The sequence below is a fragment of the Pinus tabuliformis genome, chromosome 6 (assembly GCF_031772625.1).
Source record: "Pinus tabuliformis cultivar Carrire ecotype Pingquan chromosome 6, CPIR1, whole genome shotgun sequence".
NCBI lineage: Eukaryota > Viridiplantae > Streptophyta > Pinopsida > Pinales > Pinaceae > Pinus > Pinus tabuliformis.
Genome location: NC_142292.1, coordinates 1,944,290,262 through 1,944,317,075, shown reverse-complemented (window position 1 = coordinate 1,944,317,075; position 26,814 = coordinate 1,944,290,262). Strand labels below are relative to the sequence as shown.

Genomic DNA, 26,814 nt, shown 5'->3' with positions numbered 1-26,814 from the left:
GTACATATGGTTGAAATAAAGTCATCTAGCATGATAGAAGGAATTCATCATACATCATCATCATGAGAAAGGATCATTTGCCAGATGAGGATAATGTAGATCCTCTATTAGAATCTTCATTAGAAGGTCAACGTCTACTTGGAAGAAGAAAGTGTTTCACTGATCATTCCACGCTATGTGGGATACATTGTTTAGAAGGATGATGGTATGGTGAAAAAGGAGTGCAACATGTCAAGATGATTGAAGCACTCTCAATCAAGGAAAGGAAGCTAACAAATGAAGTCTAGATGACCAAAAGGAGAAAAGAGGTATGTATATATTTGATAGATTAATTCATGTTATCATATAGTTGCAGATAACATGGGTAAACACTCTACCTCATGAGTATGGTCAAAGAAAGGGGATCTCTTCCTTTAGAAAGATGCATGAAGGCATGGTTCACATATTCACAAGATAAAATCAACATAATATGTCCTCATATGGAATATGAGTTAGTTGATAAAGATGAGGGAACTATGCATGGAAGTTCTTGGGAAGAAATATGTGAAGAAAAGAAAGAAGAGATCATGAAATATGCAACTATAGTCACATAAGAAAAAGGAAGTTAATCTCCAATGACCAGAAGAATTGATCATGACATCTCCATATAGAAGAAGACCATGATAAGGTCTGTAACGAAAGGAGGCCCTTGACATATGAAGCCTTGTAGATGTGTTTATGAATGTGAAGGATGTTGATGTTGCAAGCAAGTAGATGTCATGATGAAAGGACATTACAAAAGGTAACTTTGATTTTATGTTCATTTTTTATTTCTTAACAACATCTAGATGGGTTGATACAAGGCTATCAGAAAGAAAGTTGTAGATGTCACCTACAACTAGCACTTATATGGTTGGATGAAATATACTAAAGGAAGCATCACTTGGAAGAGACAATTGTATGAATAAAAGAAACAATGTGAACTTTGAAACGGGAAATATAAACTCAAAATGGGAACTCTGGCCAAAAAACCCCGTAAAAACATAAAAAACAGTGCTAAAAACGAAAAGTGTTGATGTTGGAATAACACCTTTCTTTTTCTAGGGTAAATTTTCAACATGTTTTAAAAATGGCGGTGAAAACCAATTTTTTGTGCAAAAATTGTCCAAAAAACACCTTCAAAATGAAGTGTCGATGTTCGAATAATACTTTTTTTTTTCAATGGTAAATTTTGTGCAAAAAACACCCTCAAAACGAAAAGTGTTGATGCTGGGATAACACTTTTTCTTTTCAAGGGTAAAATTTCAACATTTCGAAATAATGGTGTAATAAATTTTATCATGACCCCAAAAAACATTAAAATTTCAAAAAAATAATGAAAACATAAAATAAAATAAAAAATAAAAAAATTAAAAGAATGAGAAAACACAAAATAAAATAAGTTAAAAAAATAACAAAACATAAATTAAAATATATACTTAAAAAAAAATCAAATATATAAAAAAAGAGAAAAAAAAAAATCAAACATAAATAAAAAAATCAATCATAAAAATGTCAAAAAAACAAAATTAACCTATAAAAGATAAGAATTAAAAAAATAAAAAAAGAACTTAAAAATTTTAAACAAATAAATAGTTAAAAAAACATATTAAAAAAAAAAAATGGGAAATTTTTTTTTTTGTAAACCATAAAAAAAATTGGCCAAAGAAAAAAAAACAAAAATATGGAAAGGAAAAAAAAAAAAAACTATAAAATTAAGTAGGTAAAAATAGAAAAATTTAAAAAACATTAACAAAAAACTAAAACAAAATGAAAATTAAAAACACACTAGATTTAAAAAAAATAGAAAATTAACAAAAATAAAATAAAAACTACTAAAATTAATATTAAAATGTTGATTACTTAAAAAAACAAATATATATATATATATATCACAAAAAAGAAATGTAAAAAAAAAACAATTATCTCATAAATCATAAAAGAATTTGGAAAAAAAAAAAACATAATATATATATATATATATAACATTAACAAAAACTAGGAAAAAAAGAAAAATAAAAAACAAATTAGATTAAGAAAAAGAAAATTAACAAAAAAAAAAAAATGTAAAACTAGGAAAATTAATATTAAAAACATTTAAAAAAAAACTAAAAAAACAAAAATAAACTCAAATTATAAGAAAAAACCAAAAGAAATGAAAATTTAAAAAATATATATGTCTTTTCAAATAAAAAAAAATAATTCAAAAACATTTAAAGTTTATAAAGGAATATGTAGTTTTGATTAAAAAAAAAATTATTTTTTATTAAACTTACATTTTTTATTTAAAAACAAAATACAAAAAAAAATATTTTATTTTTTTAAACAAATTTTTGCTTATTTAAAAAAAAAATTATTATAAAATTTGAAAAAAAAAATTAAACATTTTTTTAATTAAAAAAAAATTATTAAAAAAGTTTTAAATTTTTTTAAAACAGTATCTATATCTATATCTATATCTATATCTATATCTATATATATATATATATATATATAATATTAAAAATTTATTTATTTATGTAAGCCCTCCGTCTAGGGCCATGCTACGACGCGCGGCGGGAGGTAAATTTTATATTTTATATTTTATATTTTTTTTGTTTTAAATAATTTTTTTTTTCTATCTATATATATATATATATATGAATTGTTAATTTTTTTTTTTTAATAACCTTTTTTTTTAATAAAAAAAAATTGTTTAAAAGAAAATTTTAAAATTTTTTAATAAACTTTTTTTTTAAATAAAAATAATTAGTTTATTTTTTTTTAAATAAAAAAAAATTAGTTTATTTTTTTTAAATAAAAAAATTAATTTTTTTTTTTTAAATAATTTTTATTTTTAAATAAAAAAAACATTTGTTTAAATTTTTTAATTATTATTATTATTATTTTAAATAAAAAAAAGTTGTTTGAGAAAAATTTAAAATTATTTAATTTTTAATTTTTTTGTTTATAATAAAAAATGTAAGCTTAATAAAAAATAATTATTTAAAAAAAAAACATATTTCTTGATAAACTTTAAATGGTTTTTTTGTTTTTTCTTTTTTTTTGAAAAGACATATATATTTTAAAATTTTCATATTTTTTTGGTTTTTTGTTTTTATAATTTGAGTTTATTTTTAAATGTTTTTAATATTAATTTTCCTAGTTTTATTTTATTTTATTTTTGGTTAGATTTCTATATATATATATATATATATATATATATATATATATATATATATATTTAATCTAGTTTGTTTTTATTTATTTATTTTTTTTGTTAATGTTTTTTTTTATAAATTTTTCTATTTTTACTTATTTTTATATATATATTTTTTTAAATTTTGTTTTTTGTTTTTGTTTTTTTTTCCAAATTCTTTTATGGTTTATGAGATAATTTTTTTAATATATATATATATATATATATATATATATATATATATTGTTTTTTGTTTTTTGTTTTTGTTTTTTTGTTTTTGTTTTTTTTGTTTTGCTTTGTTTTTTGTTTTTTTTTTTTCATATTTTCTTTTTTCGAGTGATAAACATTTAAAAAAAGAAAAATAAAGCAACTTGAAAATTCGTTAAGTAATCATAATTGAAAAAAAAAAATTAGACATAATAAATTTTAAAGTGTGAAAAATAAGTCCTCTAAAAAAAGGTATGCTGCATCAACACATTTCAAAATCAGCAAGAAAATCACTAACATTTAAAAAAAATATTTATATTTGATACATAAGAAAATTTGAAGTGTCAAAAATATGTTCCAAAAAAAAGAAGTGTATTTTGCATCACCACTTTTCAAGATCGGATCACGTTTTTACTACCTCTACGAAATGGGTAATCATATCGGTTATTTAAAGTGCCAAAAACTATGCTCTAAAAAAAATATGTGTGTTCTGCATCGTCCCTTTTCAAAATCGGGTCAATTTTTTGCTATCTCTACGAAACGAATAACAGTATAGTTCCCGTTTCAAAGTTTACATTGTTAAGACATATGTGGACTAAAAGATCACTTTTTGATGAAGAAAATGATGACATGACTGACATGGTTCGTGAAGGAAAGTGATGGATGGATGATTCCCTACAAAAAAAATGAAGGCTCCATAATGATCGAGAAATTGAAATTCATGACATTGAAAGAAGGAAACTCCAAGGAGCTGATAGTCCCATGATCTCCACCAAAGAGAAGAAATATGCGAGAAGCAAGTCCCTACGTTAAGAGGGAGATTGGGAACATTCCTTTTATAGGAATTGGTACATTCCTTCTAGAGGAATGGGTATATATTTCATAGTTGAGAGGGAGATGTAGAAAAATCATTCTTATCTTCATATTATGAAGAAAGAGTGGAGGATTGAGTAAGCATATGGAATCCTATACTCTTTGAGGATGTGGTAGGGCATCTAAGATGAGAGTAGTTGAAGAGAACTGATATTCTTTGAGGATTGGGAATCCAAGATAAGAATAGTCCTAGAAGGAAATACCCTGTGAAAACCTGAGTGGGGTATGCGCCTTGAGAGACAATGATGATGGTGTTTGTTAATCATTGATCTCACCAATATTTTACTCTAATCTTGTGGAGAGATAGAGTTGTTCACTAGTAGAAAATGATGAAATTAATTACTAGGTGACTAAAAAAGTTAGTTGCCACAATTATTTCAAGTGAATTACTACTAGATTTGAGCAATTTTAAGTGACCGAACTAAAAATGACTAAATTAAATGACTAATTTAGTCTAGGGATAAAATATACGTCTAGACATTAAGTGACTAAACTAAAAACGACTAACTTAAATCATTAATTTAGTCTAGGATTAAAATATATGACTAGATAATAAGTGAAAAAATTAATAATGCTTAACATAAATGACTATTATAGTCCAAGAATAAAAATATGACCAAATAACAAGTACAACAAGTATATGAATTAGTCATTTATGTTAGTAATTTTTAATTGTGTACCACTCCAGAAATGGAAAATTGCAATTTTGATACCAAAGTGTTACATTTCACTACAGGGGTCTTTGAATCCATTTATAGTGTTAAAATTCCAAATACCCTATCGTCTCTAAAGTTTAACACTGTAGATGGATTCATTTACAATTAACATAACTGCATGTATCATCTATGTACTTTACACTAACGGAGATCTTTTACTTTTTGAGGTGGGGATATAGGAATTGTGCTAATCATTATTTTTCATTCTTCATGTAATAGTTTTGGGTGCATTAACGTTTCTGCAATAGTTCAATACATGCCCTAGGATGCCATTGTTGTTCTAGAATGGTGCATTAATGGAGGGAGAAAACAAAATATCCATGTTGGAAGAGTGCAACAGCCTTGATTTAGTTAGTGAAGTTGACACCATACTAGCCTTATGGGGAGATTGTTGAATGAAATTCACATGACATCCCCTTGGGGTGAGTGTTGATACAATGAACATGATCCTTTATATACCCACTAGTTAGTGAAGATGATTACCAATATCAGCCAAGACAGGTCGATTTGAGCATGTACTTATGTTCTGCACAGTCATTGTGGATGACACTGGTTTACTTGAAAGCATGATCATGTGTTAATTTAATTGAACCAATGCTATTGCCAAGTTGAAAAAAAGGTGTAGTACAAGTTTCAATGTTGAAAATGCTAAACAATAATATGTTGGATGTTGCCTTTGTAAGAATCAAACATTGATTGGAGTTCAATTTGATTATGTTCTAGCCACCTGTAGACCTCAGTCAAGTATTGTCTCGTGATTTCATTCTTCAGTCCCTTAGGTCCACCTTATTTAGTATCATTTCAAACATTTGTACAAACTTTGTCACCTGATAGGTACTCCAATAAAAAATTGAGCACAACAACAACACTTGCAGATTCAACATGTATGATTAGAAAAGTTCGCATGAGTCCTTCCTATTATCACCTTTTACTTCTTTTGATGCATGTGAAAGAACTATTTAGGTTGACCCTAAGTAACCACCAGTAGAACTACTGAATTTACACCATATGCAAATACTAAACACTATTAATGGTAAAATAATTGACTCTTTTATTATTCGAGGCATCCATTGTATCTATATACTGTTCATAAACATCAAAATTTTAATATTGGGAGTGAAAAAACATCTTGCACAAAGAAATTATTAGTTCATACTAGTAAGACAAGAAACTTCAAATTATTAATGAAACCATTGTGTAGAGATGCAGATAATAGGTATTTAACACATGCCTCAATCTTAATAGAATATAAAAATTTGAATGGTTGGTTTCTTGTAAGTGTACTCCACAACATGCTATAATGTGATATGTGTATGCACATATTTTCTGAAGCTCCACACAAGAGAAGGTTTGAGGACTAAATAAGCTCCACACAGATTGATGGTGAGTAGTTTCAGTTTGAGCTGATGTGAAAATTCACACAATACATACATTTTTGTAACACGCTGATTTGGATTTGTATATCTGAAACTACAAAGAGTGCGAGGCTACAATGGATTGATAGAATCTAAACACTGCTACAGACATTTTGGGACCAACTTGACTAGGGCCCCCTCCATGTGCATGAAGAGATCAATATAACACCAATCTCTCTGCTTCTTCCCTTTGGTGTTTCTCAGATAATATGTGGACCACAATAAGGGCACTAATGACATATTTTCTACAAATGATAAAGAGGTTTAGTTGCCACCTTTAAATCATGAATTCCATAAAATTAATCCAGTTAAAATTTGTAGGAAGAAGCTAACATACGTGGCCAATCTAAAGTTGTTGAATTCATTTCAATTGTAGATTTGGGGAATATTCTAGAATCTTAATAACAACATCAAGATCAAACAATTACTTATCCAAATTGTAAATTCCTGAACATCCTGAAGCCCTATCCCTTGACCTAAAATCCATGAACCCCCTAAGCCTTAAACCCTTATCCTCTTAACTTGTGATCATTAACCCCTAACCCCCACTAGTGCATATGGGTGGAAAATCCAATGTTGTACTCTGATAGGTTAGTCATACTGTTGGATTTTAGTGGCAATATTTTTTGTATTTAAAAAAAAACCCGACATTTGTTAGATATCAAACAAACACAATTATCTTTGAATATCCTATGATAAGTTATTTAGATATTTGACGATAATTTTGTTGGTCAAATATGCGACGACAATTGAATGTTCGTCAAATATTTGACATTTGACTAGGTCAATTATCTATCTATTGGAATATTGATGATTGACAAAGTCAATATTTTTCCAGTTGGACAACATATCTCTAGTCAACATCCATTGAAAGTTCAATAGAATGGCTATTTTTTGTCATAATACAAAAATATTTTATTTTTCTAATTGCATTACAAATAGTTAAACACTATTGAGGTTTATTTTTTAAGATAATCTTATAGTTGACCCATACACAAAAGCTAAGGTCACTCTGTGATTAAAAATAATGTTGATTTTGGTTAAAGTTTTATATAATTAAGAAACTTGGTAAAAACCATAGAGGTGATTTTCCACATTGGTGAAAAAACTTTCCTTTCATCACTAATTTTCACCACCCTTATAATGCATATACACATCCTAATGGAGTACGTATGACTACCAATAAACCATCAAAACCTAGATTAGAGCCCTTGAAATTAGTTTGGTCTAAGTCTTAAGAAAACCATAAGGCATCAATCCCAACTTCCAAGGATAGGATGATGATGATGATAAAGATTATGGTGGTTACAATGACAATGATGATGATAACAATGATTATGATGATGATGATGATGATGCTAATGACCTTGGCCAATCTTCTCCCTTTTTAAATGTCATCATTGTCATAATCATAATCATTATCTTTAACATCATCATCCAAGTCATCATCATATGATGATCGTTATCATCATTTTCATTGAATTTTCAGGATTTCCCATCATAGATTGCAAGTTGGATGTCATAGGACATGTTACCCCACTTTCTATATGATTTTTTAGAGGATATTTTTAATTTTTGATTGTCATCTCAACCCCTGTGATTCTTTTCACATCAATCATTTCCCAACTGAGATATATGGATCTATATGTAATTCATGGATGTATCATTGGTTTGATGACAACTTGCCTTGTCTGTCTAGGGCACTAGGTGTAGGAAGAGGTTTCTTTAGCTACCACATTTAGCCTGATATGTATGATCCATGTGTATATGATATCTCTGATGTGTATTATTTTTACTGTGATCACTTAAGAATTCTATTCTAACTCTTGATGCTTTGGCTATAAGCTCTAAGCTTAGTTTTTCCATGTTGTTACTTGCCAGTGACTCTTCATTAATGACATAACATAGTACCATCCTTAATTCAAGGAGATCATAATGATATACTTGTTTTTTTTTGTGATTAGGCTGAGCCTAAGCTAGGGCTAGCCCTTTTATTGGATAGAGGAAGATTGATCTACCCACAATAGGATGCTATTCACCATGATTGTGTGAGGCTTAGTTGAGCTTGGATGCCCCTTGGGATAGTTAATTCCCCCAAAGTGGCTTCCATCCTCAACCCCTCCCCATGAGGTTTGAAACTGTGACCTAGGGGGACAAAACCCCATGCAAACCAAGTAGTCTACACCTCATGGGTCATAATGATATACTTATTAAAATAGAAGTAACCAAATACCCAACAATATTGACAATAACAAATTAAACAATTCCCTTAATTTATTTTAAAATTATTATTATATATAATCATTGGATAATATTTATTGACTATTAACTGCTTATATAATTTGTTTTTAGAAATTCATTAATAATTATGATTAAATTTATCTATTTTAAGTTTTTATGTTATTAAATATATAAATATATTCAAAACTTAAAAAAAATTCAAAATATTAAGTATATATAAATTTAACAACTCAACTTTAAAATATTAATAAAATAACATATTGTTTTTTTCATTATAGATGTATTCTACGTACACAACAAATTGAGAGTAAGTTAAGAAGAGAAGAAGTAGACATAAGATGTAGATTTTAATTAGGGTTTAGGGGCTAAGGGGTTTAAGGTTTAGGGGTATAGGGTGTAAGGAGTTAGCTGTTTAAAGTTTAGCGGCTTATGGGTTAATAAGACTAGACTAGGGCTCAATAGTTAAGGCATTAGGGGTTAATTGGTTAGGGATAAAGGTAGGTTTAGGGGGGTTAGGGCCTAGGGGATTTAGAGGCTTCTTAAGATGATGGAACCATAACATGGAAATAGATAATCTATCAAGCATACTACCATTGCATGGATTTTCCATTTGAAATAATAGTTTTATTGAATTCTATGAGCTGCTAGGATTCACTCAAGATTTACATCCATTTGAGCTTCAACATAAGTAAGATGAGTCATCCTAATAAACAATTTATCCTCCTCGATATTTTCCATGTCATTGGTAATGTGTATGCTAGTGTATATACTTCCTTTTAACTTTTGCATTAAATGATGAAGTGGAAGGGAGTTATTCCTTTGGGAGATGAATCCCTTATCAATGATGATGAAGTTTTATATTGAACTCAAGCTTACTACAAACATTCAATATTAAGCCAATGAAAAATATCTTAGATTATGAACCAAGATACCCTTTCAGGTTTACTTCCATTTATTCCATTTTAGTTTGAAATTATAACTTACTGAATCTTAATGAAAAATTTCCACTGCATGGTATTTTCTCATTAAATACAATTAATAAATTATATTTCCCATTTTTAAGGATTGCCAAGTTAACCCAATTATAGGTGGCACATATCAAACTTGCACCTACTAAGTATGGCTTGTTATCTATGATAGCTCCCCTTGTCTAGATATTGGGTTATGATGATTCCAAGTAGATAAATTTCTTTATGTAGGCTTTAGATATGTAACTTTATTATGGTAAGACTAGAATACCTAGGTAGACCTCCAATATTCCCTTGGTTTTGTATTGCAATTGAAAATGATAATAACTAGAATAACCATGAGAAAATACTATACATGAGGAGTAGTACACAAATTTAAGGGACTCATAACCATCATTTTAGCCACAGTACTAGATACTCTTCACAAAACATGTTCGGTATCTCCTTCCAATAGTAATTCTTAACTAAAAGGACCCATCAAATGATAACTTAATTTCACGTTTTTCTTCTCAATTAATCTAAATGTACAACTATCTTAAGAAGGGTGATGCTAGAAAAGGGGATCAAAATTATAAGAAATACTAGTGGCTAAATCTTTATCTTACTCTATCTTCATTGCCCATACCTAGCCAATGAGAGCACAAGAACACCTACTTCTCTAGAGGCACCTATAATACTTTTGTGGGTTTGACTAATCACCCTTTGGTTAGTGTGTACACACTAGCCTAGATTTTAAAGTGATGTCCTTACAATCATAATCCACCAGGTGTATTTTCTCTTAAAACTATTCAAAGATAGATGTCCCTTTTATGGCCAAGTTCCACCAAAATGATTCTTCCTACCTACCTAGTACCTCCATTTATTTCATGACAAGACTACCCTACAAGCCACAAAATTTCTATCATATCCATGAGGTCAACAATAATTTTTGGTTCAAAATATAGCTAAGTTGGAACAAACTTAACTATAGATCTTATGTTATTTTTCAACCCCTAATGTTTATGGACAAAAAGATATCAATATTCTAAAGCACGTGGAAGCCAAACTATCACCTTTCCCAAATTAAATCCCTACATCATGGAAAATATCTAAAAATTATTTATCTTTACTAAACCAAACATTTCATTGAAATTAATTATTACCATAACATTCCTACATTGTGTTATGAAACCAGCTCAAGAAAGATAGAAAAGATAGATCAACGCCTTAGAATTCAGCCTCTTCGAGGGGGCAACCTCCTTTACATTACATAAATGAAAAATTCTTCGATGATACAAATGAAGAGACCTCCTTTCTATATATAGGAGTCTAAGGGGTCATAACATAATCAGAGCTGACATAACAATAATAATGTAAGGGCACAATAATAACAATAGTGGGCTTCTATGGGGTACAATAGTAACAATATGGGCACTACATGGGTACATCAATATAATAAGTGGGTTATACTAATAACAATAAAGGGTTACACTAGTAGTATAGGGGCCTAACATGCCCCTCTCCTTCAAAGACCGTTGTCCTCAATGCTTGAGTAGTTCTTGATGCTTCTATATAAAATTCCTGTCCTCCCATGTGGAATATTCAGCAGGTAAGTTCTTCCACTTGATGAGATACTCTAAAATTGATTGATTTCGTAGCTGTCGGGTTCTTGTTTTTGTGACTGCTCCAGGTTCCAATATGATTTTTCCTTCCTCTTCAATTTCTGGCAATATTGTTTGAATTGGGATCTTTTGCAACTTTTGAATAAGTGGCCATACTTCTTCGTCCTTGTTCCATTCATCCCTTGCTTCGTTTATCCAATCTGTTTGGATAATATAAACATCACAAAACAATGCTTCCACATCCTCATCCTTGAAGAGTCTTCCCATTCGGTAAGGTCGCCATTTTTTAAGTGCATGTAGTATTGCCAACATTTTCTTCTCATAAATAGCTTGCTTGAGATGTAGCAGTAAAAATACCCAATCACCTACATCAAAACATTTTTCACTACGATGTTGATCTCCCTATTATTTCATTTGATTTTGCACCGAAGTGGCGTTATCCTTTAAAAGTTGGAGAACTTTTTGTTGATGCTCGATGTGATCTTTCACTGCTTGAACCTTTTTCTTCTTGATATGTCCTTCTATCTCTAGAGTTTGAGGAGTGGTAATTTCTTCCAATCCTTTACAGGATATGGTCGGATTCATTTCTTGATGCTTGATGTGATCTTTCACTTCTTGAACATTTTTCTTCTTGATATGTCCTTCTATCTTGATAGTTTGAGGAGTGGTAATTCTTGCCAATGCTTTACAAGATATGGTCTGATTCATTTCTTCTTTCTCTGGGGTGGGGTCCTGGTGTATATCTTCTTCTTTTGATGTTTCTTGATCTTTTTCTTCCTCCTCTTCATATTCTATGTAAAATAACTTCTTCTCAGCACACTTATGACCTTTAGTGCATTTGCTATCACAATTGTAACAAAGCCTTTTTTCTCTTTTTTCTTCCAATTGTTGTGGTGTAACCCTTGTAGGTTGTGGAAGGCTAGGAGAAACAACACTTCCATCTTTATAGTTGTGAGGGGTACGCTTCCTGGTTTCCATAATTTTGCTTTCCACTATGTCACAAATCCCTTTTACTCTTTCCAATTGTTGTGGTGTTGCTCTAAAGAAGGTGTTGCTCTTTGTATCCTCATAATGTGCTATCATTTCCTCCGTTAAAATTGACCACGTAACAAGTTGTTTATGAGAACAAAGCCCTCTGTACCATAAAAATTGATCTGGTTCTAAATATGAAGATGCAATACATACCTTTTGTAATAGTTGTACACCATTTAGATCAAAATATTGCTCCATCTGAAGTATCCAATTTACCGGATCCTTGCCATCAAACTTCCTCATCTTGCTTTTTCTTGATTTTAGGAGCTTGACCTTGAAACGACTGTAACTCTGTACTTTCGAATCTTTAAGTTTTGAAATTTGTGACCTGTAGTAGCCTTTTGTGTCTTCTTTCCAATGCCACAAGCCTGACCCAAATTGGATTCTCCAAGGAAGAGTTATGTGAAATCTCCCACAGTGACTTGCTTATAGACTAGTTCAGTAGAGCGAACTTGTATGACGTGCCACGAGTCACTGTTTTGACCTTTTGATCTAAAACATGCACACAAGAAACTATAGTCTGTCCTCTTTCTGTACCGTCTTACGAAATTTCAATCTGATCCCCAGAGAGAAAGTTATGACGATTTTCCCCAGGTCACCTGTTTTGAATGTAATTGAGGAGTCTGGAAAAATACCAACTTCCTCAGATCATATCTCCAAAAATATCACGCGAAAAGCTCTGAAATTTGGACCGAAGGTTCAGTACGATTTCTTCTCAAATGGGTTTTTTTTGCGACTTCTGAAATGTCACAAAAAAACAGTTATAGTGAAAATGCCACGATGACCTGTTTGGAGCAGCGAAACCCTAGAATCCAAAGCTCTGATACCAAATGTTATGAAACCAGCTCAAGAAAGATAGAAAAGATAGATCAACGCCTTAGAATTCAGCCTCTTCAAGGGGGCAACCTCCTTTACATTACATAAATGAACAATTCTTCGATGATACAAATGAAGAGACCTCCTTTCTATATATAGGAGTCTAAGGGGTCATAACATAATCAGAGCCGACATAACAATAATAATGTAAGGGCACAATAATAACAATAGTGGGCTTCTATGGGGCACAATAGTAACAATATGGGCACTACATGGGTACATCAATATAATAAGTGGGTTATACTAATAACAATAAAGGGTTACACTAGTAGTATAGGGGCCTAACACATTGATACACTTTTTAACTACCCAAAGGTTATTTTGATTTCACCATAAATCACATTTTTGATATCAATCAATCAAAATCCACTCAAATAATGTTTGGTGACATAAAGACCCAACCAATTTTTTATGATTAATAAAAGCCTATTAACAAAAAAAAAGACTTACACATTTCGTTTAAATTTCATTCCACTGGAAAAACACATGCATTTCATTTAAGGTTTCATAGGATTTATGCCTTTCAAGAATCAAAATTGTTTTTTCCCTCATTTATTTCCTTCCAGTTGAAAGGTTCATTTAAGGTTTCATGGGATTTCTGTCTTTCAAAAATCAAAATTGTTTTTTCCCTCATTTATTTCCCTCTAGTTGCAAGGTTTATCAGGTAAGGAGGAGAAGGGCGGGCGCAACCATGCGATCGCAGGTATGTTGAATTCATTCAAGATATTGGATTCTTGGTTTCTCCAATCATGGTGATTCCCTTCTGCAAAGAGTCCTTTTAGCGTGAAACGCGAGTATTTTCAGCCATTTAGGTCCTTCCATCAACCATCTGGGTTTTTCTGAAATAGCTCAGAGCCTTGTAAGATGGGTATTTTTTGCAGTCAAATGACTTCGAACTACCCAAGATTACTGAATTCGAGGCTCAGAAAGTTCAAGGAAGCATCATGAATGGAATTCAGGTGATTTCCCATTGTGGAGAATTTGCTTGGGGTGAATTCTGGTGAGAAATTGGGAGAATGCAAAAAGAATTAGGATCTGGAGCTCGGAATTCAGGCAAACCAGGTGTCTCTATACTTTAATCAGGTAAACGATTTGGTTAATGATTTGATTGAATTCATTCAAGATATTGGATTCTCGGTTTCTCCAATTGTGGTGATTCCCTTTTGCAGAGAGTCCTTTCAACGTGAAACGTAAGTCTTTTCAGCCATTTAGGTCCTTCCATCAACCATCTGGGTTTTTTCGAAATAGCCGAGAGCCTTGTAAGATGGGTATTTTATGCAGTAAAATGACTCAGAACTACCCAAGATTATCGAAGTCGAGGCTCAGAAAGTTCGAGGAAGCATTGCGAATGGAATTCAAGAGAATTTGCTTGGGGTGAATTCTGGCGAGAAATTGGGAGAATGTGAAAAGAAATAGGATCTGGAGCTCGAAATTCAGGAAAACCAAGTGTCTCTATACTTTAATCAGGTAAACGATTTGGTTAATGTTTTTATTGAAACAGAGTTCTTTAAGAGAATATCCTTGGTGGGTGGCCTATTTCATCTTGAATGAGTTTTGATATGTGGGCACATGATATAAGATAAAATTTCTCTACCTAGGCTCAGGAGTAATTGTTTAATGCTGAATGAGTTGTGGTGATATGTGGGTACACGATATAAAATAGAATTTTGTTGTTGACAATCAATCTTGTGAATGGTTTTATATTTGGAATTGGAAAAGTTTAAGGTTCAAACACAACTACATTGAGTACCCCATGCTTGGTATACGTAGGCTATTTAGGAACTCATAGTCGTCTGGTAATCTAGCGCAATTTCCAAATCACTTTCCCAAAATAATTCTAACAAACTTGTAAGAAAAAGGTCAGTTCTGGTTTTTGATTGAGTTGTAAAAAATGTAAGATTCATACATGGGACATGGTATAGATATTGATATTTAGACCTTTGCGACCTCTTCAACTAGTTATGAATTGGGAGAAGGCATGTGACCTACGTGTATTGTCCATTCTAGGCATGCTCCCAGGTATACAGGCGTTTCAGAGACAATCTTCACCTCTGAAATAGTACATGCCCTAGTTAAGCGGCCAACAACCACGCTGAAGAGTTGGTCCTGGAAGGTTTTACTCAGTGGTCCTGGCTGAAAGGTTAACTCTTGGTTAGCCCTTCAGTTGCATATGATATATAAATGGTTACATAGTGGGGCATTGTTTTCTTCACTCTAAATTTAGACATATTTTAGTGGCTAAACTGAAGAAATCACCATAAATTTGGATAAGATCTTGTATAATTTATCTATCTCTTCCTGTTTTTCCTTGGATTTGTCCTTCATTCTATCAAACCTGTTGAGATAAAATTTCTGATTCAAATGCATATGCTCATATAGATTCCACCCCGGCCATGTACATATAGAATCGAAGGTTTGAGACAAAGAATGAGCATCGGTAGATCCGTTTCCAGGAGGCTAGCAGAGGCGATTAGGTATCATGCTGCCGTTGAGAGGAATGATGAACACATTTTCCTGAATGAGAGTGAGAGACTGCAATGATGTTTCCAATGCATTCTCAATGACAAAATGACTCACTGGCTTCAATTGGGATTACCAAGTTGAACAATAAGATTTTAGAAATTGACACAGTTGTCATGAAAGTGACTCTTAACAATGACATCTTAAGAGAAAAACAATGGAAAACCCTAGTACGCACAACCCTACAGATCCAGAGGTTACAATCTAGAAGAGATATGACCATAAGAATACTTGGCAAACAAAGTGAGTTCTGAGAGGGAAATAGAGCACCCACTCTGCAAAACTCATGGATTTCCTCAAAATCTAACTTGTCCCCTTAATTTCCACAAATGGTTTCCCCCAAACACCCACAAAATGGCCAGACTTGAATCACCGAAGTGTCATTCCAAAGATGAGATTGGATACAAGATCCCATAACTTGTTGATTTGTTTGTTGCATGTGTCAGATAACCAATGACTTTCTTGCGATGAGTAATATGTTGTACAAACTTGCAACAACCTTATTTTAATGGATTCATGCATCAGGAGTAGCCAACCCTCCTCATCATTTTTAGAGAAAAAAATGGAGTGCTTACAAGAATGGCTTGAACATCATGACACCCAATAAATAATCAGACAGGAGAAAAATTCTTCCACCCAAGTAGAAATCAATTAGACAAATCCATAATGGTCATCATTGCCAAGATTTAAAAAATAAGCTTATGTTCTATAATTGGATAATCTGCAAAATAGAATCAGCATGAACAAAGCCCACTCAGTTCCAAAACTCTCAGAAGGAAGCAATTTTGGAGAACATGGGCGTGGTTTAGGAGACTCCTCAGAGCTTGCTTGCAAAAAATCAAATGGCCATCATTCAAGTGAATGAAATTTTGTAAAAGGGTCAGAAGGATGCATGTGGCTCTTTACTAATCAAATTTCTAGAAATGAGACCTTCGTTGCCCCAGAAGTTTCTTCCTGTTTTTACTTGGATGAATAATGGTGTCTTCTCTTGGAGTAATTAGCCAAGTCGCTTCTGATGGAGTAATTGGTAATGCAACACTTATGCCACTGTCTGAGTTGATAACCAAAGTTTTAGTGCTAGTTAGAGACACCATTCATGCTACAAAAGATGTGATTTATGACCAAGAAAGCCTCAGGGAACTTTCCAAGTATCTGGAAAATATTAGGCCCATTTTAACAGAGCTTAATAATAAGAATGTAAGGGAAACTCAGACTATTAGAAAATCTCTTGGGATTTTTGAAAGGGTACTCAAGGCCACAAAGAATGTTATTGATACATGTTCTTAAAAGAGCAAGTTTTATCTTCTTCTTAATCATAGGAATATTGTGAAACAATTGCAAGATATTACAAGGGAAATTGGACATTCTCTGAGTTTGCTTCCTCTCTTAGCATTGGATGTGTCACTGGCAATTAGAAAAAATAATAAGATTTGTAAGGATATGCAGAATGCCAAGTTCAAGGCAACAGTGGTAGAAGAGGAAATTGTTGATAAAATTGAATCTCAGATCAGAGAAAGGAATACTGATAGTGTTTATGAAAATAAATTACTTTTGTATATTTCCAAAGTAGTGGGAGTTTCCACTGATACATCGACTTTGAAACAAGAATATGAAGAGTTTAAAAGGGATATGGAAGATACCATATTGAGAAAAAAAATGAAGTAGAGGCTTTGAAAATGGAAAAAATCATTGGATTACTTCATTGTGTAGATGTGGCATATTCTTCCAAAGAGAGGGATAAGGTATATTACAAGAAAAGGTTCTCTTTGGGAAGTCATTCTTTGCCTCCCTTACAATCCTTTTACTGTCCAATTTCTTGAGAGGTAATGGAAGATCTTGTTGAGATTTCTTCTTGTCAAACATTTGATAGAAGTTCTATTGAAATATGTTTTGCAGAGGGGCACACTACTTGTCCCATGACTAATCAGGCGCTAATCAGTAAAGAGCTGAGACCAAATATCATACTCTGAAGGTCTATAGAAGAGTGGAAGGATAGAAATACAATGGTCACAATAGCTTCATTGAAACCTAATCTGGATTCTGATGAGGAGAAGACTGTGTTGTATGCTCTTAATGAATTACTAAGGTTAAGCGAGGAGAAAGAAAAGCACATACAATGGATAGGAGAAGAAGGTTACATTTGTATTTTAGTTAGCCTTTTGGGATGGAAGGAACGAAAGACTAGCATTAATTTGTAGCCTGATAATTGTTCTTGATGCAAGGTTAGAAGCTTATTGGTTGCATGGCTGGAAGTCCTTTATCTCACATTTTAGGTTCTTTGGATCAAGTGCATGGACCCACTTGTATCATGAAAGACATGATATATCTCGTGTCCATTAGACTCCTCATAGGACTTTGGTTGGCTACTATGAAATTTTTCAGGGGTATCATCTCTATGACCCTACCTCTTACCAAGTGACTAAGCATCATGATGCTATCTTTGATGAGCCTTTTCATGATGACTGCTAAGATCTCTTCTATAGCTCCTTTCTGGTGATGAGTCTCAGCATGTATCCATGGAACATGCCTCTTCTTCTCTTGTTGGGTTGCTTGTTGATGACTCCCAGTTGGTTGTAGTGAACCTTTCCACATCTCCATCTTGTGTTGGTCCACCTATACAAACTCCTTCGAGTTCATTCTTTGTAGTTATTGAATAGTCTATGGGGAGTCGAGACTAAAGGGATTACTTCATCATCTAGTCCATCCTCTCCTTTGGATGTTTCTTCCAGCCTTCCCTTGCTAGATGATGTCATCATTGTTGGTACTTCATCTTGAGGTGTACAATAGTTTGTTGATGATGGTAACAAACCATCTACTACATTGTTTCAATATTTTCTTTGATGGTTTGATTCTTGGTGATCTCATGCTTCTTGTTCTGCATTGTTCATGGTGATGCATGTAACTTTCATTTTGATGTAGATAGTTTGTATTGATGCATATTTTCTTTCCACTCAAGGTTTTATAGATTATAGTAACATTATCCTCGACACATGAATCAATATGTGTGAAATTATGAGGATGATGTGCTCGCAAAATCTATCTTAGTGTTTTGAAACATGTCCATAGTCCCAAAGGAAAAATGACTTAGCACTTGCACACATGCTGAGATTATTGGTAGTAGTAAAGGGACCACAAATGGACATAGTATGGAAGTTCCGAGCTCATCATTATGACTGGAAAAGATAGAAAAGGCTAAAATATGACCAAACTTCTCATGTGCTGGCTTTTAAAATCAAACTAGAATTTCTGATAATAAAGATGTTGTTAGGCTTAGTGATGTGATATTCTTTATTATCAATTTGTTATATACTAGCTAATGATGTTCCATTTGATATATGGAAGAAAACTTCATTTCCAACGACAAATAATAATATACTCCATGACAGTCAATTTGAAAGGAAAATGGCAAGAATTTCACATGGATCTATTCACTTAGTGGCCTATATCCAAATAATTACACCTGCATTCATTCTTAGGTTTGATATTATTACATGTCCAACCAATTTGTCCAAGAACTAAACATATACATATCTTGTCATGGAGGTTTGACATCCAAGAATATTTACACTCCATTTGTAAAACATTATGCAATTGTAGTGTTCATCATACAATGTTACACTGTAGCTACACATTATTGTATTGATTGGTCATATGATTGAACTATGTCACAATTGTTTTGACAATTCGATCCCTTCTATTCTTGTAGCTCATTCTCTCATATCCAGAATAAACGCATATATGAACCAATCTCTGTCTTAATCTGCATTACCTATATCACAAAGTTTGTAATAGATAAACTATGGCTTCAATATGGAAAGAAACTGCTAAATCTAACCCCAACAAGCCTAATAGAGAATGATAGTTTCGATGTGCACTGCCCTTTTTTTTTTTTTTTTTTCAGTTTTGGGTGATCTCCATGTTTTCCACTTGGGACAAACTGCCATAAAAGACAAAGAAACCCCAACTATTGGAAGGCAAATCAAGACATGGTGTGATGAATATATATTTTCTCCAATCTTAAGAAGTTGGAGCTTGGGAAATTGTCTACACATTGTTTATACATGTTGGTCCTTCGTAATAAAAAAAATATATTTCTTTTGCTTCATCAAAATATTTTTTCATTTGTGTAACTTCAACAATAATAGTTTTGAAAGAAAGATTCAAACTATGAACTGCACATGGTGTCCCAAACATATGGTCATGCTTGCTCAATGATTGCATCAATTTCTTTGCGTGATCTTGCATTGTCTGTGATAACTTGCATGACGTTTGAAGCATAGTCACCATACAACCTAGTTTGGGCTTGGGGTATTTATTTTTTCACACATTTTTTGTATTGTACATATACAAATGGTCAACATATGATTGCTTGTATTGTATCTGTCTCTGTATTGAAAGGTACAACAAAAAATATGCCCTATACAAGTTCCAGGAAAATCTCCCCTAAAATCGTTGTTAAAAAATAAAAAAGGCCTCAAAAATATTGATTTAAAAGGTCTTTATGGCATAACCTCTGTATAAGTTTACAACACATCCACATCTTTAATTTTGTCTACTTATTTTTTAAATTTTCTAGCATTTTGGAAAATTCACATGTTTTTCATTTTGTGAGTTGTAGACACCTACATCTTGGTTGTATGGGATTTGTTTAAGAACACATTTTTGTTGTATAGCATCAATATCCATATTCAAATATTGTAGCCATGATTTTAAATCTCAATTAATTTTGTAAGTCTCAACCATGCATTCAATGCTCTTCTCTTCATTTGAAGCATATATTTCTCTGAAGAAGTATGGGCTTTAAAGAGACATACTATCAAATTTATTGATCGTTGGTTTATTTTATTAGTCCACAACAACTTCTCCTTCCGTATAATGGTGGAGCATACTTTTTCAAAATTTGTCTCTTGTAACCAATGGGTGCTTCATTCACCACTCTAAACATGACTTGCCAATATAGAGACATAATACTCTATAAAGGGAATACCACATGCATGTATGGCAAGGGAAAATCCACTATCTGTTTCTTCCATCTTGTAATTAATCAAACATTATTTCCAAGAGTTTGGTGTTTAATATCTTCCAGGCTTCCTCAATTGTTGAGGAAACTTGCTGCCCATTTTTTTAACCTATGAGAACATGGTTGCTACCCCTCCTTTCTTCCTTGCCTAACTGTGCATGTCAACTATCTCTGGCTTAGCAAATGACCCTCTGATTGATAAGAATAAGGGAGAGTCCAAACCACCTCTTACTAGTGGAGGGATGGGGCCACCTATATCACATGTTACTAGTAAATCTAGTGTTGATGGAACCAGTCTTGTTTAAACATAAATTGTTTTTAAGAAATCCTCCATAGGAGATACATATGCTCAAGTTACAGGGGTATAGTGGGATATATATCCATTTGGACAGAGACCTTCATTTCCAACTACTCCTTCAAGCAATTTATTTGGATGTCAGCTTCAATAAAGGCATATCCAAATGAAATTATATCTCCTATGGGTCTAGGTTCATATGGGATAGTCACAACATATTTGGAACTTCAAGATAAGGAATGAAAAGATTCAGATCTGGAAAATGGTTTCATTGTTTCTGTTTCATCCAAGGTTAATATTAATTATCAAATAACAATAGAGGAGCTATTTGAGAAGGTGGCATGGGAGAAGCAAGGAATAACAAAAAAATAAATGAAGTAGGACCCCCTAGATCCAAACTAATGTGCATTTTGATGCAAATGAATAGGTTGCAGATAAAGTGGGAATGTTGTTTAGAGATGTTTTTAATTTTCTTGGACATAAAATCACCACATCTAGATCCTTTTATTCTGTTATTAAGGTTCTTGAATCAAGGAGGCAAATTGCAGAGCTTGAAGGAATGTTGTATAAAGAGAGAGCTGAATGTGAGGTGATATTATAGATGTATATAAAGGTTGTTTAGTGTACTTTAGGTCATCTAATATTTCCATATTTGTTTATAGAAATTTCTTAGTTGGAAATCATTTCTTCATATGGTTCATTCTTTTGATGCAATCTATCAAATTCAAACAGGGTTTGTTGCAAGAGCCCATCATTAGTTTTGGGCACATTGGAACTTGGAATACCTGTTGTTGATATTTCAAAGCCAAAAAATATAAGGTGTCTTCTTCTTTATGAAGCCTATGAATAGGATCACCATCTTTTCCATTTAGCTTCATCTCTTAGAGTGAAAAAATCTCTTGCCAGATTGGACCCTAGTCCACTTGATGATTTTAAGACTCCATATAAGGAATATGATTCTAGCATAAATGAAAAAGTTGGAGACCATTAGGGTATAGTCAAAGATGGTAACAATTCTAGTGGTGGGTTTGGCATTCTGATGACAAAGGACACATGCTCCATGGTTGATGGAAATTGTTTAGACAGAGCTATCTACTTTGAGAATAATCAGTTCAAAGATATCCAAGTTGGCGACAAACATGTTTTAAATAATGGATTTGGGCAACTTTACATGATTAGTAATGTGGGAAATTCCTACTTGTGTGGCCATTTAGAGGGAATTGGGACTTTGAATGGAAAATTAAATTAAGGCATGGAAATTATTAAATTGGTAGAAGGTTAACCCAAAATATCTGGATGACATGGAAGGATATCCAAACATTAGAGATTGATCCAATATAACTAATGGTACCATGTTTTATACTTTTGACATGGAGAATGGTGAATGCAATACCAACATCAATGTTTTTGAGAAAATGCTTTTTGAAGCAGTTGATAGTAGGGACAATACAAACGGTTTGGATGAAGATATGGCAACCTGTCGGAAACTTTCAGAGCATGATTCTCCTATCCTTGATGATTTGTCAAATACATTAGATGCAACATGGACAGGTGAATGCCAATTAGTAAAATCTTAGGATGTATCTGTGACATCACAAGGGTGGGAAGTTGGTTCTGCCACTTTGGCTACTAGTGCTAGTGGTAGTGAATCTGCAGACAGAAAATATTTTAATCCAGTTCAACAAATTGCAATAGGAGATAGGATGATGTCCAAATCTGCCTAAATCATGCATGATAAAAGTGGAATAGAGGTGCCTAAGAAAAGCATCCCTCCCTCACCAGTAAAATAATTAAATCTATCAGAAGAGTTTGGAAGTTGCATTGGGGCTCCTATGTCAAACTTACCAAAAAGTTGTAGCAAGAGTTTACAAGTCCTGTGTTTGTTTCATCTGTCAGTCATTTGGGTGGTAATGGAGTGGGTAAGTTGCGTTTACCAACTGGTGTCAACGATATGGTTATTGTTGTTTATAATGATGAGCCAACAAGCATAATAACTTATGCACTAATCTCGCAAGAATATCAGGCTTGCCTATATGACAAGGTACCTAATAATGAGAATCAAAAGGAAATAGACATGGATAAAATAAAGGAATGTGAAAATTTATTTGGTATGGGTGGAGTTGTTTCAAATCCACTTTAGCCATCAGATGGTTCCTTAGACTCGAGTAAAGTTCTTTCCAAAGAGATAAGTTCAGGATATGAGGATATTTACACATATGGCTCCAAAGGGAATGGGGGTTTAGATTCATCACTATATAGAAAAGACACATGCAAAAATATCATTTCGTGATGAGGGTCCTCCCATAAAAGTTAAGTACTTGGTAACCCGTTATTATGCAAAATAGTTTGATGCCCTTAGGAAAAAGTGTTTTCCAACAGAGATGGACTTTAGATTGTCACTAAATTGCTGCAAGAAATGGGGACCTCAAGGAAGAAAGAGCAATGTGTTTTTTGCAAAATCCTTGGATGAAAGATTTATTATTAAGAGAGTCACTAGGACAAAATTGGAGTCTTTTATCAAGTTTTCCTCAAAATATTTCAAATATCTATGTGACTCATTATGTTCTGGAAGCTCCACATGTTTGGAAAAGATCCTTGGTATTTATTAGGTTGGATACTCATATTATTGTTTATTCTATATTTGACAATTACCTTTTGCAGACTTGTAGAGAGTTTACCATGCTTTGTTTCCTTCATTGTGTGTGTGCATGTTACATAATGTGCTTATCTTTCAGGTCACTATAAAGAATGAAAAAGGTGGCAAAGGGATTAGGATGAATGAGATCTATTATTTGTAAAAAATGTAACACGGGTTTATGACCTCAAAGGTTCTGGTTTCTCCCGTTACAATGCAGATTCATCAGGCAACAACAAAGTTCTTCTGGACTAGAATCTCTTAGAGACCATGCCAACTGCTCCAATATTTCTTGGGAATAAAGCCAAGCACCTTTTGGAGAGAGCAGTCTGGAATGATACTTCCTTTCTTGTGGTAAATATAGTTTTATTTTTCCTTAATCAACTATAATTGTAATCTTAGTTTCAATTTTTTGTTAAGCTAGTTAGTTATCATGATTGTGTGCAATGTGTGTTTGTAGTCAATTGATGTCATGGATTATTCATTACTTGTTGGAGTTGATGAAGAGCATTGTGAGATGGTTTAGGTAATAATAGACTCATACAATGCTCAGTTTTGGTAAAATACACTCATACATTTTCTTTGAAATATATTTTCTCATATTTGATTTTCCATTCTAGGTAACATTATCAATAATTTCAGCTGCTTGGGTTAGAGCATGTATCTATCAATGTTCCAAAGATGAATACAATAACTTTTTTTCTTTTTCTTTGTTTCAAATTTCAATACATGAAGTTTATTTTACATTGGTGATAAAGCCAACATTTCTTGCTATGATGTTTTTTATGCAACAAAGTTTCCTAATGATGATAGCCTAATGATTGCGACGATATTACAATTGAAAAACTGAGCATTCTTTACTAGAGGTATATTCTCTTGATATTGCACTATTATGATAGGACCAAGCAATGAGTATTGGCAATAAAAAATTTCATTGTTTGTGACCATCATTTATGTGAATAGGCCGTGGGTTCCCTTGATTTGAAGGGTTAGGAGAAGCTCATTTTAAGTTCCTTATGTGGATATAGCTATCAATTGAAGTAAAATGTGCCCATCTTCTTTTTCTTTTCCCTTTTAATTCTTCTGATAATATCTTCTAGTTGAATATTGTCTTTCATTTGATAGTCCAATTATCTACAATGCTCTAATTTTGAACTTGTTTTATGCCATGAATAAATAATTATGCTTGATTTTAAAATGCCTCCTTGACTTATTTTTGCCAACCAACTAAAGTTAAGTGTATTAAAACCATTTTTTGAACTCAAAAGGTTTCTAAATTCATCATTTAAGGTGATATGATTTTGTTTGTCCTTGATGAGAAGTATCAAGACGTTTTCTTTCACGTTTTTATCCTTTCAATGGTTGGTAAATTGTAAGTTTTGATTTCTTGTTTTTTTCCACTAAGGTAGATTGGGCTTTTGGTCTTTATGCTCACTTTGGGTCCATGTTTTGTAGTGATGCACTAGAATTATGCATGGTTGTTAGTTGGAGCCAATGGTTATCAAGAAACAATGTGAGCTTTAAACATGCAACTCCATTAATGGGAACATCTCCTGTCACAGTTCATTAGATTGGTGGTACTATGATTTTGGTCTTTATGCTCACTTTTGTGTCCATGTTTTGCAGTGGATAGAACTACACATGGTTGTTAGTTAGAGACAATGGTTATCAAGAAACAATGATCTTTAAACATGCTTCTCCATTAATGGAAACATCTCTTGTCACAGTTCATTAGATTGGTGGCACTACAGATAGTCGGCAATTGACGAATCCCAACATTAACCAATGTCACTTTAATGTACTATGGATTCCATCTCTGTTTAATGTACTTTAAACATGTTCAAATTAGTAGATTTCGTTGTTGGTTATTATTTTTTTATCATCTTTATTTTTTCCCACTCTAATCCTATTCTATATGGATTTTTTTGTTATTCCCCTAGATCTATTCTTACAAGTCTAATTCTTTAAAGGGTGTTAACTCAATGGAAGAGCATCTTCTTTACAAGTAGGAGGTCTATGGTTCGATTCCATTGTGCCCTGTTATTAAGATGGAATGACGATGATTATTTTTTGGTGACGAAGGTTCTTTTGACTATCACCAATGAGCTTATGGTGACATTTTCTACCCTCACCAAAATATGAAATGGTGACGGTCAATGAACACCACCATATATATGCATCAATAGTGATGGCCATGAAAGGTCCATCACCATAAATCACTGATGTTCATATGAAATGGTGACGGTCAATGAACATCACCACATATATATGCATTAATAGTGATGGTCATGAAAGGTCCATCACAATAAATCATTGTTGTTCATATGAAATGGTGATGGTCACTATCTGTCATTATAATCATTATTGGTGATGAACCTTGAATGTCACCACAACACCTATACTTTTGGTGATGCCACCATTGGTGATGTTCAATTTTTTGGTGATGGAGGCTAAGGTTTGTCACTGTTGCTCATATGAAATGGTGACAATCACTATCCTTCATTATAAATCTTTATTGGTGACAAACCTTGAATATCACCATAACACCTATACTTTTTGCGATGTCACCTTTGGTGACGTTCAATTTTTGGTGATGAAGGCTCTTGTGAGCAACAATCACTATCCTTCATTATAAATCATTATTGGTGACAGACCTTGAATATCACCATAACACCTATACTTTTTGCGATGCCACCTTTGGTGACGTTCAATTTTTGGTGATGAAGGCTCTTTTGACCGTCACCAATGAGCTTATGATGTCATTTTTCGACTCTCACCAATGACCTTTTTTGTTGTAGTGTAAGAAATAATACGTGGGATGATGCCTTTGTAAGAATCAAACATTGATGGGAGTTCAAGGTGATTCTGTTCCAGCCACCTATAGATCTCAGACATGTATTTTCTTATGCTTTTGTTCTTCAGTCCCTCAAGTCCACCTTATTTAGTATCATTTCAAATTCAAACCTTTAGGACCTACACTAATACTAGTTAGATGAATGAGAATAACTCAATTTTTATATTAGGAAGTTTATTTATGTGGATGCTAATAATGAGATCCATGTATATTAAATTACATTTAAGTAATATATTCTTAGTACCCAAACTAATAGTAATCAAGTGTTAGGAGCAACCCAAGTGATATTGTTGTTATGCATATCAATATTTAAAAAAGGAAACACATGCTCAAACATTGTTATCCAAACTTATGTATACCCCAGG

At 32.6% G+C, this 26,814-nt stretch overlaps 1 pseudogene; it reads left to right on the top strand.

The window, feature by feature from the left end:
* Positions 1 to 22,330: 22,330 nt before the first annotated feature.
* LOC149266953 (1-phosphatidylinositol-3-phosphate 5-kinase FAB1A-like) lies at positions 22,331 to 24,157 on the top strand (annotated as a pseudogene).
* Positions 24,158 to 26,814: the final 2,657 nt, after the last annotated feature.